Consider the following 13,956-nt stretch of genomic DNA (forward strand, 5'->3'; position numbering starts at 1 on the left):
AGCTGGATTTCACCAAAGCAGCCATGCCTGCTTTACTGCGACCTTTAGAGTGAGATCTATAAGCGGGGAGATTAAAAACTTTAAAATCCGTCAGTCTAAAACTGTCTTCTGCCCATGTTTCCTGAAGGAAGACACAATCAAAGGATTTCAAAAAGTCCAAAAAATCTGAGTCATTCGCTTGTATTCTGTTCTTGTATTCTGTCCTTGATAATAGTTTCTACCAACTTTCCCGGTATTGAAGTCAGACTGACAGGCCTGTAATTTCCCGGATCTCCTCTGGAAACCTTTTTAAAGATGGGGGTGACATTTGCTACCTTCCAGTCCTCAGGAACGGAGGCAGATTTCAATAAAAGATTACAGATTTTTGTTAGAAGATCCACAAGTTAAATTTTGAGTTCTTTCAGAACTCTCGGATGTATGCCATCCGGACCCGGTGACTTATTAGTTTTTAATTTGTCTATCAGTTGTAGGACCTCCTCTTTTGTCACCTCAATCTGACTCAGGTCTTTCAACACCCCTTCCAAAATTAGTGGTTCTGGGGCGGGCAAAAAGTTCTCGTCTTCCACAGTGAAGACGGAGGCAAAAAATTCATTCAGCTTCTCAGCCATTTCCCTATCCTCCTTCAGTAAACCTTTTACCCCATGGTCATCCAAGGGCCCCACTGCCTCCCTGGCTGGTTTCCTACTTCTAATATATTTGAAGAAATTTTTATTGTTGGTCTTTATGTTTTTTGCAATATGCTCCTCATAGTCCCTTTTTGCCTGCCTGATCACAGTCTTGCATTTGATTTGCCACAGCCTGTGTTCCCTTTTACTAATCTCACTTGGACTGGATTTCCACCGCTTAAAGGAGTCCTTCTTACCTTTTACAGCTTCCATTACTTTGTTTGTTAACCATGCAGGCCTTTTCTTATGCCTGTTTGTGCCTTTCCTAACTTGTGGTATGTATTTTATCTGAGCTTCTAGGATTATAGTTTTAAATAGTCTCCAAGCTTCCCCAAGTGTTTTGACCGTATTTACCTTTCTTTTCAGTTTCCTCCTCACATGCCTCCTCATCTCAGTGTATTTACCCCTTTTAAAGTTAAACGTGGTTGTGGCGGTCTTTTTGGGCAACTCCCTGTTTATACAAATGGTGAAATCAATAACATTATGGTCACTGCTCCCAAGCGGCGCAATCACTTTTACATCTCTCATCAAGTCTTGGGCATTACTTAGGACTAAATCCAGGATCGCCCCACCCCTGGTAGGTTCTGAGACCATCTGCTCCATAGCACAGTCATTGAGAGCATCAAGAAACTCAGTCTCTTTCTCTCTACCAGAACACATATTGACCCAATCAATCTGTGGGTAGTTAAAATCACCTATCACGACACAGTTTTTACGTTTAGCCGCTATCTTTAAGCCTTCCATCATATTATAATCGTCCTCTCTCTTTTGATTTGGTGGGCGATAACAAACTCCCATAGTTAAATTTCCTTTTGGGCCCTCTATTTCAACCCAAAGCATTTCTAAAAGTGCATCTAATTCTCTGACCTCAGTCTTACTGGACCGTATATCCTCTCTGACATACAGAGCCACCCCACCTCCAACCCTTCCCTTCCTATCCTTCCGATATAACTTATATCCAGGAATCACCGTGTCCCACTGATTCTCCTCATTCCACCAAGTTTCTGAAATTCCCACAATGTCTATGTTTTCTCCCAACACTAAACATTCCAATTGACCAATTTTACTTCGGACACTTCTAGCATTTGCATACAAACATCTATAATTTCCCAGGCGAGCTAGGCCCGCCACCTTCCTCCTGCCGCCTCGAGACACTGGCAGACAGTCCATATTGTTTGTCACCTTCACAGTGGACAACTCTGGTCCGTTACCCGGTAGAAAAATAGCAGCCAACCCTTCATCTCTTTGAGACGAGTCCTCCCGAACCAGAGACATTTCATCTCCTGTCGGCTTTCCCCCAAGATTTAGTTTAAAAACTGCTCTGCCACCTTTTTGATTTTAAGCGCCAGCAGCCTGGTTCCATCCGGGGACAAGTGGAGACCGTCTCTTTTGTACAGTTCCCTCTTGTTCCAGAAAGCATCCCAGTGCCTAACAAACTTAAACCCTTCCTCCTTACACCATCGTCTGATCCACACATTGAGACTTCTAATTTGCGCCTGTCTCTCCTGCCCTGCACGTGGAACAGGTAGCACTTCCGAGAAGGCTACCTTGGAGGTCCTGGCCTTAAGTCTCCCGCCTAGCAGCCTAAATTTTTCCTCCGGAACCTCACGACTGCATTTCCCCACATCATTGGTGCCAACATGCACCACGACCAAAGGCTCCTCCCCAGCACTGTCTATCAGCCTATCTACTACACGCTTAATGTCCGCTACCTTCGCACCAGGCAGGCAAGTCACCATATGGTCAGTATGCGGTTTGGCCACCCAGCTGTCTACTTGCCTAAGGATCGAATCACCAACTACCAAGACCCCCCTCTCCCCTTGCTCAGGGATGGTTCCTTGGCGCGAAAGGATTCCAGCTCACCAACCTAAGAAGAGGTCCCTTCTGAGGGCGCATTCCCCTTATCCTCAGCACGGTGCCCTGTTCCCTCTTGACCCTCTCGCTCTCTGGCAGCAATGGGGCCGCCACGTTCAGAGCGGGGCTCATCTAATACGCCCCTGAGAGTCTTCCCCAAGTGCCTAACTGACCATCTCTGCTTCCCCAGGGCAGTCACCTCGGTCTCAAGGGTACGAACCCGTTCCCTGAGGACCAGGAGTTCCTTGCATCGAGCACACACCCAAGACTTCTGTCCTTTGGGCAGATAGTCGTACATGTGACACTCAGTGCAAAACTCTGGAAAGCCCCCACCCCCCTGCTGGCATTCTATCTTCATATATATATATATATATATATATATATATATATATATATATATATATATATATATATATATATATATATATATATATATATATATAAAATATACAGTCCTCTTTACATGCTGTTTGTTTAAGTGGCTGTTCCCAGAGTGCTTCTGGAGAAGGGTCATTACCCTTTTCCCTCCCCCCCAATCATAATTATAAACACTGGTAACATAAGGTAACAATTTTTATTTCTACATCCTTAATCATTTTTCACCACCATCCCCTATATTTCTTTCTAATTACCCTCCCCCCGTTACTTGGCTCCCGCTGATGATAATAATTCAAAATAATAATATTTAAAGGTACTCTATTCTAATCAAGAACCAATATTTATACTCTATCTTCTTCTAAAACTTAATCTTAATCATTATCAAAAATTGCTAATATTTAAAGATACACTTAACTCCTAAACCAAAAATTAATATTCTTCTTAGAAGGATTGTCCAATGTCCTTTTACTTTCCACTCTTTTTCTGCATATCTTCTAAATTTTTTCCACTCCATCTTAAAAACCTCCAAATCACAGTCTCTTAAAGTTCTTGTTAATTTGTCCATTTCACTCCATGTCATAACTTTAACTCTCCAATCCCATTTTTCTGGTATTTTTTCTTGCTTCCACAACTGCGCATATAATGTCCTAGCAGCTGAGAGCATATACAATATTATAGTTCTATCTTCTTTTGGAAACTTTTCCATTTGTAATAATAATAATAATAATAATAATAATAATAATAATAATAATAATAATAATAATAATAATAATAATAATAATAATAATAATAATAATAATAATAATAATAATAATAATATTTAATTTGTATCCCAGGTGCCATCAGGAATAGAAGAACATAAGAGAAGCCCTGTTGAATCAGGCCAATGGCCCATCCAACACTCTGTGTCACATAAGAACATAAGAGAGGCCATGTCGGATCAGGCCAATGGCCCATCCAGTCCAACACTCTGTGTCACGTAAGAACATAAGAGAGGTCCTGTTGGATCCGGCCAGTGGCCCCTCCAGTCCAACACTCTGTGTCACAAAAGAACATAAGAGAAGCTCTGTTGGATCAGGCCAATGGCCCATCCAGTCCAACACTCTGTGTCACATAAGAACATAAGAGAGGCCATGTTGGATCAGGCCACTGGCCCCTCCAGTCCAACACTCTGTGTCACATAAGAACATAAGAGAAGCCCTGTTGGATCCGGCCAGTGGCCCCTCCAGTCCAACACTCTGTGTCACATAAGAACATAAGAGAAGCCCTGTTGGATCAGGCCAATGGCCCATCCAGTCCAACACTCTGTGTCACACAAAGATGGAAAAAAACAGGCGCCATCTGGAGGTCCATCAGTGGGACCAGGACACTAGAAGCCCTCCCACTGTGCCCCCAAGCACCAAGAATACAAAGCATCACTTGCCCCAGACAGAGAGTTCCATCTGTACTCTGTGGCTATCAGGGCTCCCAGTGTCCTGGCCCCACTGATGGTGCCTGGGTTTTTTACATGAGCATCATTGTCAGATAACAGAGAAAGTTTCAAACTCTCAGACCCAGGTGACCAGGAGGGTAAAAGGCTAATCCCCCTAAAGGAAGGCCTCCAGCAGCATTAAAGAGCCTGTCAGCCAATCAAGGCCAAAAGATAAAGTATCATTTGCAGGTGTAGGATGCTTAGGTAGAGCACACTGAAGCCCCAGCTGGAATACTTCACAGAGGGTTAGAACAACACTCCTTTGGCAGCAGGAGCCGAAGCAATTTACGATTTGTGTTGCTGATCAAACATCTGAGAGGGAACGAACTTCAATAACAAATGATACTTCTGTTCACCCCAGTCCCCACAATTAGATGGGAAAAAAAAAACAATTTACAATAATAATTTAGCAATTTGCAATAATTTCATAGCAATATTCATCAACTTATTAAAACTAATTTCAAAGGACCAGATAGCTATGTATAAGGAGTATAAGTCTGATGTACCTGATACACATAATAATCTCTTAAACAACCTATGAACATTCCTTAGTTCAGCTTCGTTTTCTCAGATTAATAAACAATCTAGGGTTGCCAACTGCCTGGAAGAAAAGAGTCTGGTGTCCTCCTAAGATCATATGGGGTAGTGGGATGTATTTGAAGGCTTGAAACACGGCTAAAGCTTCTTCCATATTTAGAGCATTTTTAAATATTTCTTCCTGGTTACAGTAACATTTCTGTGCAGATTCAACCTTTCTACAATAGTTTATATAGTGCCAGTTCTTTATACGGATTGTGGCTCTTTTTTAGTTATAAAATAAGATAAAAGCTGCTTTAACAGGCTAAGCAATTACATGGTTTCTATTCTTTGGTGCCGCTGAAGAGTGTCACTCCGACTAAATCTCTTTCCACGCTCTAAGCATTGGAAAGGTCTCTCCATTGGGTGGGTTTTCTGATGATTAGGAAGAATGTCACTCCCACTGAATTTATTTCCGCACTCTGAGCATTCAAAGGGACTCTCTGAGGGCTTTGAAGATGGCCACTCTGACTGAATCTCTTTCCACACTTTGATCATTCAAAAGGTCTCTCCACAGTGTGGGTTTTCTGATGGCGTTGAAGATTCTGTCTATCACTGAACCTCTATCCACACTCTGAGCATTCAGAAGGTCTCTCCCCTGTGTGGGTTCTCTGATGACTCTGAAGATGGCCACTCTGACTGAATCTCTTTCCACACTTTGATCATTCAAAAGGTTTCTCCCCTGTGTGGGTTCTGTGATGCTTTTGAAGATGGCTACTGACAGTGAATCTCTTTCCACACTCGGAGCATTCAAAAGGTTTCTCCCCTGTGTGGGTCCTCTGATGCTTTTGAAGACTGCCACTGTCAATGAATCTCTTTTCACACTCTGAGCATTCAAAAGGCCTCTCCCCTGTGTGGGTTCTCTGATGACTTTGAAGATTGCTACTCTGTCTGAATCTCTTTCCACACTCTGAGCATTCAAAAGGTCTCTCCCCGGTGTGGGTTCTCTGATGACTTTGAAGAGCGCTACTGACAGTGAATCTCTTTCCACACTCTAAGCATTCAAAAGGCCTCTCCCCTGTGTGGGTTCTCTGATGACTTTGAAGACTGCTACTCTGTCTGAATCTCTTTCCACACGAGCATTCAAAAGGTCTCTCCCCGGTGTGGGTTCTCTGATGACTTTGAAGAGCGCTACTGACAGTGAATCTCTTTCCACACTCTGAGCATTCAAAAGGTCTATCCCCTGTATGGGTTCTCTGATGACTTTGAAGAGAGCTACTGACAGTGAATCTCTTTCCACACTCTGAGCATTCAAAAGGTTTCTCCCCTGTGTGAGTTCTCTGATGGTATTGAAGATTGCCACTCTGACTGAACCTCTTTCCACACTCTGAGCATTCAAAAGGCCTCTCCCCTGTGTGGGTTCTCTGATGACTTTTAAGATGCTGTTTCTCACTGAATCTCTTTCCACATTCTGAGCATTCAAAAGGTCTCTCCCCGGTGTGGGTTCTCTGATGGTGTTGAAGAGCGCTATTGACAGTGAATCTCTTTCCACACTCTGAGCATTCAAAAGGCCTCTCCCCTGTGTGGGTTCTCTGATGACTCTGAAGATGGTCACTCCGACTGAATCTCTTTCCACACTCTGAGCATTCAAAAGGTCTCTGCCCTGTGTGGGTTCTCTGATGAGTTTGAAGATTGCTACTCTGACTGAACAACTTTGCACACTCTGTGCATTCAAATGGTTTCTCCCCTCTTCGTTGTCTTTGGTGCAGAGGGAGCTGTGATCTGGTTTTGAAGTGGTTTACACACTGAACGGATGTACTTGCCGTCATTATCCTCTGCTTTGGAAAACGTGCATTATGATCTGACAACTGCTGATCCAGTTCCTCACCCTCCTCATTGCTCTGATCATTCTGGGCTGGAATAAGAAGAGAGATCCCATTAACACCTGGAGGGCAGGTAGGTTCTAAAAGCATCGATGTGACTGCAGGAGCAAAGGACTGAGGGCCCTTCGGCCTCCTTCGGCTTGCCTGATCTTAACCTCTCTCCCACCCTCCCCAGATATCTAGTCTTTCAGGATACCTCATCCCTACGAGAGCCACACCTGAGCTCTTGCTCAGAGGAAGCTCCTGACCCTACAAGTCCCAGTCCCCAGAAGGCCTCCTGTCCCTGCAGTGGGCTGTCTGATTGTACCAACCAAATGTTGCTCCGAACTCAATCCAAAATCCCCCATGGCTATTCCTTGCCTCTTCCAGAGCCAGTTTGCTGTAGTGGTGAAGTGTGCGGACTCTTATCTGGGAGAACGGGGTTTGATTCCCCACTCTTCGACTTGTAGCTGCTGGGATGGCCTTGGATCAGCCATTGCGCTCGCAGGGCTGTCCTTGAAAAGGCAGCTTCTGAGGAGAGCTCTCTCAGCCCCACCCACCTCACAGGGTGTCTGTTGTGGTGCAGGGGGGAAGGTAAAGGAGATTGTGACCGCTCTGAGACTCTTGAGATTCAGAGTATAGGGCGAGATATAGATCCAATATCTTATTCTTCTGGACACTCCCAGAAGGACTCCTCCCCCCACAGTGGGCTGTATGATTGTACCAACCTGCACTGGAGACACTGTACTGATCGCCTGTAGTGTTCTCAGCCTGGTTCAAAGTGCTGGTTTTGACCTTTAAAGCCCTATATGGCTTGGGTCCTGTCTACTTTCTGGACTACCTTTCCCCACACGAGCCCTAGAGAGCACTACGATCAAGCTCGTTAAATCTGTTCAAGATCCCCGGGCTAAAGGATGCCCGTTTGACCACTACAAGTGCAAGAGCCTTTTCCGTGGCTGTGCCTGCCCTCTGGAAGGCCCTCCCTGAGGAGACCAGGGACCTGCAGAATCTATCACAATTCCGCAGGGCCTGTAAGACATACCTTCTCAGGCAGGCTTTTAATAACTAAACGGAGGCACTTTTATCATCTATGGGGGTGTGTACTATCTACCCCACAAGAGCATCAGAAATTAATTCAAAACAGACAGAGCGTGCCATCTGAACTGTATTTGTTTTAATATTTTAATGTTTTAATAATGTTTTATTGTTATAATGTGAATCTGTCACCGAATTGTGACCATTGTTAGCCGCCCTGAGCCCGTTTGGGGAGGGCGGGATACAAGTGCAAGAAATAAAACTAAAATAAATAAATAACTAAATGTTGCTCCGAAGTCAATCCAAACTCCGCCATGGCTATGCCTTGCCTCTTTCTTGGCCTAACTGAATGATACTTACTGTCAGACAGCTCATTTGGGGAGGAAATTTGCTCTTGAGATACTGTTGAGAAACTCCCCAGCTTTTCTTTGGATGCAAGGCGATTGTCTTTCTCCACCAAAGTCTCTCTTATACTTCTGGCTTCATTTGCAGAGAGAGAGAAAGAAAAAGTAAACATTCTTCTATCGGGAAGGAAATAAATTCAATAGTAAAAATTCTTCTGGAATCATGGTCAGGTCTTAGCCCGCAATCCCAGCCAGTGTAAGAGGGACAGATCTGTGAGGCAAAGCAGCCTAGTTCGCCTCAAGGGTTAATATGAGTATTAAATGGTCCGTCTGACTTGCAGATGGTGGCGGGCTGCGGAGCAGCAGTGAGGAATTCAGGTGGGGGCCACAAGAGCGGTGATGAGAGTGGGGGCCACCAGAAAAGCAGCGGGGAGTTTGTGCGGGGGCTGCAAGAGCAGCGGCGGGGAGATCGGGTGGGGCAGCCAGACAAGGAGTTCGGAGATCGGGTGAGCGCCGCAAGAACAGCAGCAATGAGATCAGGGGCTGCAAGAGCGACGGGGAAAGGAGGGGCCATACATGTTGAGGAGGGGTTCGGTGGAGGGGCCGTGCCCCCCTGGGACCTCCCTTAGGTACGGGCCTGCCTCTCATGTAATTCTGTAATGTGAGAATGGACCTTTCTTGTGCTGTTGTAATGTAAGAAAACATTCTATGGTTTCTCCAAAAAGGTTTTACCAAACATTGTTATCCGGGACACCTTCTCAGGCTTCGGTGACGGCCACAACACTGGTCTCAGTCGCCCCTCACCAAAGCTGGAAAGGCCTCAACATGATGTATTGCTATTCAACAGTTTGATTCCAGCATCATACCAGGGGTACCAACTCACACCTTTGGCCCCTGTGAAGCTCCTTACCCAGAGAGATGACGCTTCCATAGTTTTCCCGCATGACTTCCCTGTAGAGAGTCCTCTGGCCCGGATCCAGCAGCGCCCACTCTGCTGGGGTGAAGCAGACAGACACCTCCTCAAAGGAAATGGGGCACTGAAAGAAAAAGCAGATTCCCTCGTCAGCGATCACAAAATCCTAGAGTTGGAAGGGACCTCCAGAGTCCTCTAGTCCAACCCCCTGCACAATGCAGGAAACTCACAAACCCCTCCCCCAAAATTCACAGGATCTTCAGTGCTGTCAGACGGCCATCTAGCCATCTGTCTTTTCTTTCTTTTTAATGGTTTTAACTATTTAATTTAACCTGTCTTATTGTGTGATTTAATTATTTTATTATGCTATAAATCAGCCCTGTATCCCACTTGGGAAAGGGCGGACTAGAAATCCGCATAATAGCTAAATAAAATAAATAAACCTCCAAGGAAGGAGAGCCCACCACCTCCCAAGGAAGCGTGTTCCATGCAGAACAGACATTGCACACTGGAAGGGAGGAGTCTGGGGCAGAACAGGATATTCGGCTTGGCATGGGTAAAGGGAACTGCATTTAGATCCTCTCTCATCCGGACCATTGTAGAAACTGTGGGAGCAGAAGCACCCCCTCCCCGAGAAAGAAGGGGGACCCAGGCCGTCTCCCGCTCATCTCCCCTACCTGAACTGGAGGTAAAGCAGCCGTTTCCACACCTCCAGAAAGACAGCGGCTCAACAGCGTCTCTCCACTGCCTGTTCATAACAGAAAGGAAGAAGGGAGGGGGTTTGACTTCTTATTCCATTTGCTCTGTCACTCCCTGCTTCACACACCCCCTTCCCAGGCGTCTGAGAGGTTGCCCTTTGTACACTCCACACATTCTTTCACACTTTTTACTAAATCCTGGGAGAGGCAGAAGAGAAATACCCAGGAGGCTCGGGGTGAAAATCTCTGCCAACATATTTCAGACTTCAAACGTGCCCTGGGAACTCTGGAGTTCCTAAAGTTACAGCATCCCTGCTGGATCAGAGCCCAAACTCAGGAATCCCATTATCCTGCCGCCTGGACCCTTTAGTCTGGGCTGGGGGTGGATATAGATAGGGGTGGAAATGACGTTGCATGAAATGTCACCATCATGTTTAGCCCAAATCCCAGATGTCACTGGAGCATTTCTGGAGAATCTGGAGAATCTAGGGCAGGGGTGTCAACCACTTGGACCATGTGCCAGAAGCGGACCACCCAGGGCTTTGATCAGACCCACGGAGCTCTTTTCTGCCCCCTCGTCTTTACCCTTTGAACCTCGAAGACCACCTCCAATTCAATTCTCAGGCTCTTTGAAGCTCTGAGGAAGAGTCTCCTTCAGTTGGGAGCTTCAAAAGCTCTTTAAAGACCCCCTTGAAGCTCCAAGGCTGAGTCTCAGTTCCCGGCTCTTCCTGCCTTTCTTTGCTGGCTGCTGCAAGGAAAACGTGGGGTGGATTTTAAGGTCCATTCCATGTTTTCCTTGTAGCTTTCTCTTTGCTCTGCAATGGTTTCAAATGGAGTGGAGAGGGTTACATTTTCAGAGTTCCTATAGGCAGCTCAAACTCATGCTTCCTGGAGTTGTGTCCCTGCAAACAAAATGTTGATGCTTTCAGCCAGCTTATCTGTTGAATGGCTCTAATCTAGTGAGTACTCTAATGTGGGAACCCACAGCCAAAGGGGGATATTGTACTGGAAAGCCATTGCCAACCTGAGTAGACTTGGGGGTGGGGGAGAAGCTTACAATGCCATTTCACTGTTTCCACAGAGTCAGAGCCTTTGTGCCTTTTCTTGATGTTTTATTTTAAAAATTGCACTGCCAAATTTCACTGTTTTCCCCACCTTTCCAACAAACAAAATACTGGAAGAGTTTTAAGCAAGTTTGCATTTTAAGTTTAAAAATAATATCTTTAACTGTGTTTGTTTGCGTCTGTTATAAAGTTTATATCTACACTACCTGGGAATATATTTTATGACAGAAACGGCCTGGCCCCACAAAGTCCGATTTCTGTCAGCTCCAGCCCTCCTAACGAAGGAGTTTGACACCCCTGATCTAGGGTACTATCCGTGGTAAGTTTCACAGCAAGGCCTCCCCAAATCTCCTGGGGTTCCGGCCACACCCTGCCATCCCAATTGCACAATCCTGTTTCCCACAGTGGCCCCTCAGATGCCCCTATAAGCACAGGCACAGAAGCCACATTTCCCCCTTGATTACTGGCCTCTAGGAACTGGTTTCCAGCGCTCTGCTGCCCCAGAAGGCTGAATCGGTCTGATCCCCTTGGAGAAGAATGACAGTTAGTGGGTATTGATTGCTGTGTGTTCTGTGAAGACCTATTTCATTCTTTTCCTGACCTGAATGCTCTCCCTATCACATTCACGGGGTGCCCCTATCGCCTCCAGGCACAAAGAGTCCTTACCAGAGGAGAGGGCATCTTGGGCACCCTCCTGGGTCTGCGCCCTCTGCCCTTGCTCCAAGGAAGCTCCGTCTGCCCCAGAGAATGCAGCTTCTGCCTTCACCGATGGTCCCCACATCTGAAACGGCAGCAAGGGAAAGGGGTAAGAGACGGGATGGAAAAGAGACCATGCACTGGATCCTGCCCCACTCCCAGACTCTGCACCCTTTCATCAGCAGACCTGGTCAATTATCTGGAGGGAGCAGAAATTATCTACTAGAAGAGGCTGCTGAAGGAGGTATTTAAATCTCCCATTTGGAGGATTAACACTTGGAGAAATTTCCCTCAAGGAAACCTTAGATAAGGCCAGATATTGAATGGGACGTAGCCAGAGGAAACCCCCTCACCTGCTGCTCTGGCTGCCTCTTCTCCTCTGCCTGACTCAGGAGGAAACCTTCAGCCAAGGCCACCGCCTGAGAACTGGTCTCCGGCCCACATCCTCTGACCCAGCACTGCATTTCCTGGGGCAGGAGGGCCAGGAACCTCTCCAGAACCACCACGTCCAGGACCTGCTTCTTGGTGCGCCTCTCCGGCTCCAGCCAGTGGTTGCAAAGGCGATGGAGCTGGCCGCAAACCTCTCGGGGCCCATCAGTCTCGTGGTAGCAGAACTGTGTGAAGCTTTGGAAATGTGCGTCTGAGGTCACAGTGTCCTTAGGCAGGTTCTCTGGCACAGGGCTTTCCCAGAATTCAAGGCTGCTCCCAGCTAGGGTGGGACGGGGGCCTCTGCTTGCCATCTTCGAAACTCCAGGTCCTTCTGGGTCCTGCTCTTCCATCCCCTTCTCTTGGGCCACCTCTGACTGTGTCAATGTCCCTTTAGTGACTTGACTATGAAGAGAGGCTTCTTTTTGGGGAGGGGGAAGGAGAGACAGAGAGAATTACATGTCACAAGGAAAGCAAATGAGAATCGCCCCGGTGGATCAGAAGAAAAGTGTTTCCACATGTTTCCCTCCAGAATTGGATCCAAACAAATGCGGTCTCTACAATCCACCGGGTGAGAAAGGCTCTGAACTCCACTCCCTTTACCCGTGCCAAGCCAGACATCCTGTAACATATGGGGACCATATAAACTCAGCTTGTTATCCCTGTTGGGTCCTCACATCTCTTATACATTTTCACTGAGTTGTGTGCTAATCCGCTGCTCACCCTCTTCCTATACATATGGACTGCTAGCCTGCATTTCAGTGAATCTGAAGAAGCGTGCTCAGCTCGAACGTGACCGGCATCTCCCAACACCAAACTACAGAAAATTGTGTTTGATGCCTAAAAGGAGCCCCTAAAACCAGTCCTTCTTGCTGTTTAAAGTGCCTGTATTCAAATAGAAAGTTTCGCTACTTTCCACCAATTCCCCTCTCAGGGCTTGGCAGAACTCCCACCAACAGGTGCTGGGTCTCAGTACCCACAAATACTGCCACGAAAAAAGGGGGGAGGGGGCAGAGCCCTAAAACTGCTTGCAAGTACAAACAATGAGGTAAGGAGGATGACCCCCCACACACATGAAAACAGTCATTGTAATATCACCCAAGCCCCTGAAAGCAGAGAATGATAGAGTTGGAAGGGACCTCCAGGGTCATATAGTCCAACCCCCTGCACAATGCAGGGAACTCACAAGCCCCTCACCCTCAATCAACAGGATCCTCATTGCTGTCAGAGGGCCATGCTACCTCTCTTGAAACACCTCCCAGGAAGGAGAGGCCAGTTAAAGCATAGAACCCTAGAGTTGGAAAGGACCTCCAGGGTCATCTAGTCCAACCCTTGCACAATGGAGGAAACTCACAAACCTTTCCCCCTCAATCCACAGGACTCTCATTGCTGTCAGATGGCCATCTAGCCTCTGTTTAAAAACCTCCCAGGAAGGAAAGCCCAGTTAAAGCACAGAATCCTAGAGTAAGGAGGGACCTCCAGGGTGATCTAGTCCAACCCCCTGCACAATGCAGGGAACTCACAAGTCCCTCCCCCTCAATCCACGGGACCCTCATTGCTGTCAGGGGGCCATCCAGCCTCTGTTTAGAAACCTCCAAGCAAGGAGAGTCCAGTTACAGCATAGAATCCTAGAGTTGGAAGGGACCCCCAGGGTCATCGAGTCCAACCCCCTGCAAGATGGAGGGAACTCACAAACCCCTCCCCCTAAATTCGCAGGATCCTCATTGCTGTCAGAGGGTCATCCAGCGTCTCTTGAAACCCCTCCCAGGAAAGAGAGCCCAGTTAAAGCATAGAATCCTAGAGTTGGAAGGGACCTCCAGGGTCATCTGGTCCAACCCCCTGCACAATGCAGGGAACTCACAAGCCCCTCCTCCTCAATGCACAAGATGCTCATTGCTGTCAGGGGGCCATCCAACCTCTGTTTAGAAACTTCCAAGGAAGGAGAGCCCAGTTAAAGCATAGAATTCTAGAGCTGGAAGGGACCTCCAGGGTCATCTAGTCCAACCCCCTGCACAATGCAGGGAACTCACAAGC

The 13,956-nt window shown here is 46.9% G+C and overlaps 1 pseudogene; it reads right to left on the reverse strand.

Moving 5' to 3' along the window:
* Nucleotides 1-5,217: 5,217 nt before the first annotated feature.
* LOC132590552 (zinc finger protein 84-like) lies at nucleotides 5,218-13,141 on the reverse strand (annotated as a pseudogene).
* Nucleotides 13,142-13,956: the final 815 nt, after the last annotated feature.

This window comes from Heteronotia binoei, chromosome 2 (assembly GCF_032191835.1).
Source record: "Heteronotia binoei isolate CCM8104 ecotype False Entrance Well chromosome 2, APGP_CSIRO_Hbin_v1, whole genome shotgun sequence".
NCBI lineage: Eukaryota > Metazoa > Chordata > Lepidosauria > Squamata > Gekkonidae > Heteronotia > Heteronotia binoei.